We start from the raw sequence: 10,421 nt of genomic DNA, 5'->3' as shown, positions 1-10,421 counted from the left end.
AGAGAGAGAGAGAGAGAGAGAGAGAGAGAGAGAGAGAGAGAGAGAGAATTGATAAGCCCCAATCAACCTTATAAAAAAAAGAAAAGAAAAACTCAAATTCATGCAACAAGGAATGAAAACAGTAAAATCACTATAGGTTCTACAAAAATTCAGAAGATAATTTATACGTACCTTAAAAATCTTTACTCTCATATGATGGAAAACATAAGAAATAGACAGATTGCTAGCTACATGTGAATTATCAAAGCTGAGTAAGGAAAATATAAAAATCCTGAGTAATCCAGCATCAGTCAGTGAAATTAAAAATGTAAATAAAAACTTACTAACAACGTGCAGGTCCTGATAGATTCACAGGTGAATTCTACAAAAAATTTAGAGGAGATTTATCATCAATACTTCTCAAACTCTTTAATGAAATCAAAAGGAAAGCAATTCTCTTTAATTAATTCCTGGAGACAAGCATTACATTGATACCAAAACCAGAGAAAGACCCAACCAAAAAAAGGAAGCTACATACCAATCTTCCTAATAAAAGTAAATGCAATTATACTTGATAAAAGGCTAGCAATGCATCAAATCATCAAGAAGATTATACATCATGACCAAGTAGGATTCATCCCAGCAATGCAGGGATGGTTCAATATAAGCAAATCAACAGAACCAAAGACAAAAGTCACATGATCATCTCAATAGATGCAAAATGCTTTTGATAAAATCCAACACTCATTCATGGTAAAATCCCTGAAGAAAATAAGAATGGCTGGTCTTTGCCTCAGACTGATAAAAGCCATCTAGGAAAAGCCAATATCTAACATCATTCTAAATGAACAAAAGCTGAAAGCTTTCACTGTAAAATCAAGAACATGACAAAGACATGGAGGGAACCTGTTTCACAGATGAGCCAGTTTCCAGGGAGGTGGTGTCTGGCAAGTGCTCGCTCTCTCCCAGCAGAGTCTATGGCAGTGATGGAGATACTGAGAAGGCTGGGCTGTGAGAGCAGTGCAGCGTGCTGAGGTGCATTATAAGCTGATTTCGTCAGTCAACCCACAGTCCTGAAAGCGTGGATGATCAGATCTACTCTGAATTCCAGGACCATTTTGAGACGCTCAAGGTAGATGTGTTGGACCCAGAAGAACTCAGATCAGAATCAGCTAAAGAGAAGTGGAGGCCATTCTGCCTGAAGTTTGGCGATGCTGTAGAAGACTACAACTATGGTACTTTGTTGCAGCTGGATTGTTCTCAGGACTGCACAGAGGAAAATACAGTCTTTGCCCCCAGAATACAGTTGGTTTTTTAACCAAAACTGATTTATTTATCCAAGTAAAATACTTTTAAACATATATAAAAGTGCAAAATAACTAATTTTTTTCAATAGATATACACGGGGCTATATCTATATGTATGTCAAAACAACATGCTTAATCATTTTTACTCCATCTTAAATCACCTTATTGAACGATACATCATAAAATCAATAGTTGTACACCTAGGAAATTTACCAATAGAGCTCTCTTCCACTGGTGTGTATATTTTAATCTGTCTCATGTGGGTGTCTCTTCCATTTTGGTGATTGACTAGAACAGCAATCTGTATCATGAATGTGTGAGTTGGCTTCTTATGATTATCGTTAAGGGAACATGAATCCAGCCACTTGGTTCCACCAATTCAAGTTGCCGAATTTCTTGAAGATTATGAAAATTATTTCCTACTCTGACTGAGATCTTGCTTGGTGTGTAGCTTTCATCAGACTTGTAGTCGGCATAAATACATAATGTCTTCACTGTTGTTTTTCTTCTGGTTTGCAAGATGAGAGTGACCAAACAGCTTGTGACCCAATTTCCCTTACTGTTCCAGTTCTTTCCAACTGCTTAGGGTCAGTACCAGGAGGTGTCTTATTTGGCGTGGTCATTTTTAAAATATTCACGTCTCAGGATCTCAGGGGCCTCAGCAGGTACACCTCACTCACACTCAGCTCCTAAGCACCCAGGATACAGTTTTTTGCCATGAAAATTGTTCGGAACTGAAAAGTCTATAACAAAGCAGTTTATATCAGCATTCGTGACAAAGAAGGCATGAAGGGAGCCTTGGAGGAGAGCATGGAGGAAAGAAGGAGCTGATGGTGAAGAAGAAGAAGAGAAGGTAGAGAAAGGAGCAGATAGTAGAGGAGAAAAAGGAGTCACCAGAGAAGGAGAAAAGGAAAAGTGAGGAGAAAAAGAGAAAAAAGCTGACACGTCATCCACAGCTGTGAAGCATCTGTATAAGGTGGACAGGGCCTAGGAAGCTGGAGGCTGAGACTCAAATGGGGCTGCAAGTAGCACGATGCTCCTTGCCCAGATCCCTCTGGTTAAATGTGTGTCCTGGTCAGTGGCAGGACACTCAAAGAACATCTGGCTAGCCTGAGAATCAGGAGCTGCTCTGGTGTTCCCTTTGTATGAAATGACTTAAAAGACTACAAGGCGGGTCTTAGTTAATTGTTACTCGATGTGTTGTTTCTTGATTCTCAACTCCTGACCAGGTAAAAAGCTTTGTAAGTAAATTTCTCTTGGTTCTTAAGATTATATACAAAAAAAAAATAATGACAAAGACATCCACAGTCAACACTCCACAGTTAATGTTATTGGAAACATTAACCAGGGCAATTAGACAAGATAGAGAAATAAAAGGAAAAGGGATAATAAAGGAAGAAATTAAATGTCATTATTTGCAGATGACGTGATGCTTTATGTAAAAGACCCTGAAAAGTCCACCAAAAGATGCCTATATTTAATAACCAAATGTAGTTGCATAGCTGGATAAAGTCAACAGTCAAAACTCATAGCATTCCTGTACCCAAACAACAAACACACTATATAGCATCCAAAACATTAAATACTTAGGAATCAATTCAAGAAAGGAAGCAAAAGTACTACACAGTGAAAATTACAGTACACTAAAAGAGATCAAAGAGGATTTCAGGGGCTGGTGAGATAGCTCAGTGGACTAAGCACCTTCTTAGACAAGTGCTGGGACAAGGGTTCAATCCCCAGGACCAGATACTGCACCAGCCCTGCCCCCAGGCCGGCTACTGAGACTGGGCATGGTGGCACATGCTTGTGATCCCAGTGCTGGGAAGGCTGAAAACAGGAGAATCACTGCAAGTCTGAGCTGCATAGCAAGACCCTATGCTAAATACATAAAAAGTTTTTTAAAAATAAAAAAGATTTCAGAAAATTGAAAGATACACCTTGCTCACGGATAAGAAGAGCCAACATTGTGAAAATGTCCATACTACCAAAACTGTTATACAGATTCAATGCAACCCTGATCAAAATGTCATTAGTATACCTCACAGATGTAGAGAAAACAGTCCTAAAATTCATCTGGAACCAGAAGAGACCTAGAATAACAAAAGCAATCCTGTGCAACAAAAGCAAACAAGAGGCATCACAACCTCTGACTTGAAATCATACTATAGGCCTCTCTTCTTTCTTGTGAGACCAAAGCAATGCAGGGACAAGAGTAACCCAGAGGTTTCAACTACCACCATGAGCCTCCTCAACAAGATCAAGAGTAAGATAACCCCAGAGGAGCTGCAGAACTGGGAGGAGGAGGAACTTAACACGGGTCCATTCTGTGTGCTGACTCAGTCAGTCAAGAACAACACCCAGGTGCTCATCAACTGCCACAACAACAAGAAACTCCTAGGGCGGGTGAAGAAGGCCTTTGACAGGCACTGTAACATGGTGCTGGAGAACATGTAAGAGATGTGGACTGAGGTCCCCAAGAGCAGCAAGGACAAGATGAATTCCAAGCCAGTCAACAAAGAGTGCTACAGCTCTAAGATGTTCCTGCACAGACTCAGTCATTGTGTGCTGTGGTACTTGCTCACCACTGGCAAGTAGGAGCCACCTCCCAGCTGTCAGGACCCGTTCCCACCCCTTGAAGACCTGTCTTTCACCACTGTACTGATAATAAAGTGCTATGTATTTTTTTAAAAAAGAAATTATACTACAAAGCTACATAATAAAATCAATATGTTATTGGTAAAAAAAAAAAATGGAAAATAGTGATGAGGATCAATGGAACAGATTAGAAGTTGCAGACACAACTATAAACACACTCAGCCACCTTATCTTTGAAAAACATATTCACTGGAAGATAGTCTCTTTAATAAATGGTGCTGGAAAAACTGGCTCTCCGTATGCCTGAGTCTAAAACTAGACCCATGTCTATCAATATGCACTAAAGTTAAAATGGATCAAAGTTCTAAATTTTAAAACAGAAACATCAAGTCTCCTGGAGGAGAAAGTAGATAGAAATCTTAAAGACATACAGATGGGCAGAGAGTTCATGAACAAAAAATTAGCTGCACAGGAAATCAAAGAATTAGCAACTGGGATCTCATCTTATTGAAATGTTTTGTACATCAAAAGAAATCACCAACAGAGTAAAAAGAAAACCCACAAATTGGGAAAGTTTAGTTCCTCAGACAAAGGACTTTTATCTAGAATATAATAAGGCCCCCAAAATTCAGAGCCAATCCAAAAATGAGCATCAGAGGTGAATATACACTTCTCAGATGAAATACAAGAGGTAAGTAAATATGTGAAAAAATGTTAAACATCATTGTTCATTTGAGAAATGCAAATTGAAACAACACTGAGAATCCATCTCACCTCAAAATGAATGATTATTATCAAGAAATCAACCAGATGAATGTCCATTTTGTATCTGTGTATTCAAAGTGGTTGGGATAGATATATAGTTACATTCTGTTAATGAATAGAATGATTTGTTCTAATGGTGTTTGTAAATAGGATCACAAGTCCGCATCTTGTACAGCAATTAACCACTAAGAAGAATATATGCAATGTATTATTTGTTGAAAAATAAAAAAATAAAATAAAATAAAATAAAAAAATAAAATAAAATAAAAAAAAGATACAACAACAAAAAAAAAAAAAAGAAAAGAAAGAAAAAGAAATCAACCAGTAACATGCTGGTGAGGCTGTGGGGAAAGAGGAACCCTTCTCCACTTTTGGTGGGAATGTAGACTGTTCAACTTCTGTGGAAATCAGTATAGAGAATCCGCAGAAACCTAGAATTAGAGGTCCTGTTCTACCCGGGTATTCTTCTTCTGGGTAGTTTTCCACAAGAATTGAAAATATCATACCATAGTGATATATGTGCACCCAGGTTTATAGCAGTGCAATTTGTCATAGATAAATCTTAGAAACAACAGAAATGCCCATCAACTGAAGAATGGATTAAAAAGATATGGTGTTTTTATATAATTATTATTAGGTATAAAGAAAGAAACTGGAGGCTTTTTTAGATAAATGGATACAACTAGGGACCATAGTCAAAACTGCAAATTACAACCACTAACAGGCACTGGCTGTGCTATACCTGGGAGTTTAGACAGCATTCTTACTGGCCTCAAAGACCACCTGCAGAACCTACCCAGGGAGGAATAAGGCCACCATCATGCTAAGAAGCACACCTATGGCCCAAGTGGATTAGTTGCAATTACAGTGCCTACCTTTGAGCTCAGCCTAACAGCAGAGCACAACCAATGGTCTTTCCAAATAGAGGAATGAAGCCAGTTGCTCCACTTCAACTGAGAATAAAGGTAAGGAGCCTAGCTTCCTAGAGAACCTGAAAGCAAGCTTTGATGGCCGAAGGTCTTTACCAGTCAAGAGATATGCTTAGTAAGTCCCATGGTAACCACAATAAACTATAATAGATATACTAAAAAGATAGCAAAAGTTGGAAAAAAATATACAAGGGCCTACCCAAATGGAGGAATGACTCAATAAAATGTCAGTAGTAAATTCCTTCCTTTGAATAGTTACCTTGAATATATATGGATTAAAACCTCCAATGAAAAGACCAACAGCATAGTTTGGTAATGAATACCTATAATCCCAGCCCTCAGGATAGTTAGGCAGGAAGGATAGAGGCAAGAAAATCACTGCAAAATTGAGGCCAGCCTGGGCTACAAAGTGAGTTAGGCCAGCCTGAAATGTATAGTGAAACATTGTCTCAAGACAAAAAAAAAAAAAAAAAAAGAGAGAGAGAGAGAGAGAGAGAGAGAGAGAGAGAGAGAGAGAGAGAGAGAGACCATTGGTAGAATGGATAAAAATCAAATTTTAGCTGTATGTTGCCTGCATGAGGCTCACTTCACCAGTAAGGACACACAGAGACAACAAGTAAACAGATGAAGGAAGATCTTCTATGGAACTGTAACTAAAACAGAAAAGGAGTAGCTATAGTTCTAGCAGATAAAATAGACTTCAAGTTAAAATCTATACAAAGGTAAAAACAGAGATTGTATCTAGTGATAGTGGGTTAAAACAGCAGATGCAGTTGTATAAATATATATGTACTCAGTAGCAGAGCACCTAATATATAAAATAAATATTAACAATCTAAAGGGAAAGCCAGACTGTAATGTAACAGTAATAGCAAATTTAGTCTTTATTTCATTACAGGCAGATTATCTGGATAGAAAATCAATTTTAAAAAGTCAGATTTATACTCTACTCTAGACCAAATAGACTTGTCAGGACATTTTAAGACATTTTACCAAACAGCTACAGAATCCGCATTCTCTTCAACTGCGTGTGTTACATTTCCAGGGTTAAGTCTTATTTTAGGCCACGAAATAAGTCTTAACAAATTTAAAAACTCAAAATCGTATCAGGTGCTATCTTTTCTGACAAGGAAATGAAACTAGAAATCAAGAAGAGGCACTCTGGAAATTTGTGAAAATGTAGAAATTAAACAACACACTCCTAAACACCCAATGGGTCATTAAAGACATTAAAAGAAAATTCTAAAAGTTTTTATTGAAACAAATGAAAATGTCAATACAATGTGCCAAAAAATATGGGATACAACAAAAGGAATTCTAAGAGGGAAGGTCCTACCAACAAAAACACCCACACCACAAGAAGTATAAAGAAGTCAAGTGAAGAACCTCACAAGAAACTAGAAAAACAGGGAAAGTGAATGCCAAAATTAGTGAAAGAAAAGAAATTGTGTAGGTCAGAGCAGAAATAAGCATATCTATCTATCTATCTATCTATCTATCTATCCCCACCCCCTACTTCCAGGGTGCTGAAATTATAGGCATGAGCTACTTACTATACCTAGCTAAGAGTTAGATTTTTTTTTTTTAAATAACACCAACAAGGCTTTAGGTATATTAAGAAAAATGTCTTAAAATCAGAAATGAAACTCTAATTACATTACAACTGATGCCACAGAAACATAGAGAATCCTAAGAAACTACTATGAACAACACACAAACAAGTTGGAAAGCTTAGAAGAAATGGACGAAAAAGAAAAAAAAAAAAGAAGAAGAAATGGACGAATTCCTGGACCCACACACACTACTAAAATTGAAATTCAGAAAACATAGAAAACCTGAGAAGATCAATAATAAGCAATGAGATTTATCAATAATTTTAAATAGTCCTCATTAAGAAAAGCCCAATACCTGCTGGTTTCATTGCTGAATTCTACTCAATATTTAAAGAACTAATACTAATTCTAAAGTATTTTGAAAAGCATAAAAGAGGAATCCTTCCAAACTCATCCTGTGAATCCAGCATTGCTCTGATACCAAAACCAGATATAGAACAAAAGGAAAATTATAGGCCATATCTATGATGAACATAGATACAAAAAAAAGCTCAACAAAATACCAGTAAACTAAATTCAACAGCACATTAAAAACGTCATTTGGGGTCAGGGAGATGGCTGAGTGGAATAAGCGCTTCCCTGGCAAGTGCAAGGGCCTGAGTTCAATCCCTGGTTCCGCAAAAAAAAAATAATAATAATTATTCACCATGATCAAAAGGGATTCATACCAGAAATGCAGGGATAGTTCAACATAAGCAAATCAATAAATTTGATATAAGGGCCAGGGAGATGGCTCAATGGAATAAGTGCTTCCCTGGCAAGCACAAGCGCCTGAGTTCAATCCCTGGTTCCGCAAAAAAAAAAAAAAGAAAATAAATAAATAAATTTGATATACTACATTTATTTTTTTAATTAATTAATTTATTTATTTGTGTGTATGTATGTGTGTGTGGCCAGCTCAGCCCACCAGGGAGCAGGGCTGGCTGGCATGTGGTGCTGGGGGATTGAACCGTGGTCCCTCTGCTTTGTTAAGCTTGTTCTAAGTAGGTGCTTAAGACCACTGAGCCATCTCACCAGCCCTGCTATACTACATTTAAAAAAACTAAGCACAAAATACATATGATCATTTCAATAGGTACAGAGAAAAACATTGATAAAATTCAACATCCCTTTGTAATAAAACTCAGTAAGTCAGATGTAGAAGAAACATTCCTCAGCATAACTAAGACTGTATACACAAACTCACAGGTAGCATATTGAATGAGAAAAAGATCTAGAATAAAACAAGGATGCCCATAGTGTTAGTCAGCTCTCCCCTTGCTGGACAAAAGACCCACCACCCTCACTGTAAAGGAGGAGGGAGGGCTTTCTTTGGCTTATAGTTTAGGAGATTCTATCCATGGTTAATAGGCTCCAAGGCAGAAATATGGCAGAAGGGCAAGCGGAGCAAAGCCTCTCAATTTATGTCTGCCAGAAAACAAAGGAAGGGAATGGTGCTGGAAGAACCATAAGTAGTATCCAAGACTGTGCTTCCATGACTCTGCTCAGACATACTCACCCAATCTGTGAGGCATTTCTTAATACAGTGACAATTGAAATATCAGGATTAACAGCCATATCGACTTTCGTCACTCCTATTCAACACAGTAGTAGAAATTATAGGTAAAATAAGTAGGCAAGGGAAAAGTGAAGGGCCTACAAAAATAAAAAGGGAAGAAATCAAACTTTACTTTTTTGCAGATGACATGATACTGTGTAAAGAAAGCCTTAACATTCTAGTGTAAAATTTTTGGGACTAATAAAAGAAATACAATAAAACTAGGACACATAGTCAACACATAAAATTCTTTCAACAAAGGATTTTTATTGTATTTGTTATAAAAAACTGATAAAAAGTTAAGGGTGTTAGATATGCTAATTACTATGGGTTGATCACTACTCAATAAATATGAGTCAAAGCATCATATTATACCTTATAAATATATACCAATTCTTTGCTATGTATCAGTCAAAAAAATCTGAAATGATAACCAAAAGTAGAGTTGACTGTGTACTGTTGAGTCCACAGAAAATCCAAACACTAATTACTATACTTAAGAGTGAATTTTTAATCTTATTCAAAATTTTAGTTTAATTAAAATTTTCTATGAACCCTGACAACTCGTGGGAAAATGTTGTTAAACATAAATTACACAGACACTTACTTTAGTATGAAAAATGTTAATAAATATGCCTAGTAAAGCAGTGATGTACAAAATTCTTTTTCCACTAGAATATTTAAATTTGGTTTTAACTTAAAGGAAAATTCCCCAGCAATTTCTGCTTCCATTGTAAATCCATGTAGAGTTTCTGATTTTGTGTTTTTCGCAAGTCAGGGTAATAACACATTTAGATAAGTGGCAGAGCCCATGGGAAACTAGCAAAGAAAGTAAGCAGGAGTTTGCTTAAAATAAAACCATTCGAGCTGAGCACCTTCCCCTTTCGCCAGGCGGCAGTACTTTTCTTTCATATGCCTTGGACATTGTAGAAAAATACAGCCTGAATTCTGCATTTCATGTCTGGACTAAAGCATCATCTTATACTTTTAAATTTTCTTCCCAAATAGGTGGCATTTGTCTAGGTTCTTGCACTTCTATCTTTTAAAGCAATAATACTCTTTGAAAACAGAAGTGTTCTCTCGATATACATTTTGGTCCTTACACGATGATGACATCATTGTAATGTTTTGTTAGTAACCCTGTAGCTTCCCTAAGGTAGAGTTTTAGTCGTCTCTATTAGTTGGGCCCAAATTTTACTCCTATAGCATTTGTTCATCTTTAGATGAGACCCTTGGTGGTTCAGTGCTTGTTGCGGCAGCAACATGCCTTTGAACACGAGGCCCTTTGTGATTTCTTTTTTTGTTTGTTTTTTGTATTTTAGGGATGGGTCTACAGGGTGTTCAGGGTCTCACTACTAGATTGGACTCTAGTGATCCACCTGTTTACAGCCTCCCAAGAGCTGGGATTACAGGTGTGCACCACCACGCCCAGTCTCAATTGCCGTCTCAGGGCACCCCGGGGGTGGGGCCGGCACAGCAGGCAGGGGATGGAACCCTGGGTCCCTGCGCCTGCTTGCAGGCACTTTAATCCGTTGAGCTATTTGGCTGGCCCTCCTTCGTGATTTCTGATATGAGCTTCCATACTTTCATTATCCATAGTCTCAGAAAGCAGTTGGAGATAAATGAATATATGTAACGAGTGTACCTCAACAAAACCAAGAAGGAAAAGACTAGAACTCTGGCTGCTGTAGAATTA

General features: G+C 37.4%; 1 protein-coding gene and 2 pseudogenes across 1 annotated transcript in view; 2 read left to right on the top strand and 1 right to left on the bottom strand.

Annotated features, from left to right (window-relative positions):
• Positions 1-1,297, top strand: part of LOC101589664 — a 7,060-nt pseudogene extending 5,763 nt beyond the window's left edge.
• Positions 1-10,421, top strand: part of Stk33 (serine/threonine kinase 33) — a 122,807-nt gene that overhangs the window by 98,474 nt on the left and 13,912 nt on the right. The window lies entirely within an intron of this gene.
• On the bottom strand, positions 1,297-1,979 carry LOC111814375 (annotated as a pseudogene).

Source organism: Octodon degus, unplaced genomic scaffold (genome assembly GCF_000260255.1).
Source record: "Octodon degus isolate 3935 unplaced genomic scaffold, OctDeg1.0 scaffold00302, whole genome shotgun sequence".
In the NCBI taxonomy this organism is placed as follows: domain Eukaryota; kingdom Metazoa; phylum Chordata; class Mammalia; order Rodentia; family Octodontidae; genus Octodon; species Octodon degus.
The sequence above is the reverse complement of the archived record's forward strand: the minus strand, read 5'-3'. Positions and strand labels throughout refer to the sequence as shown.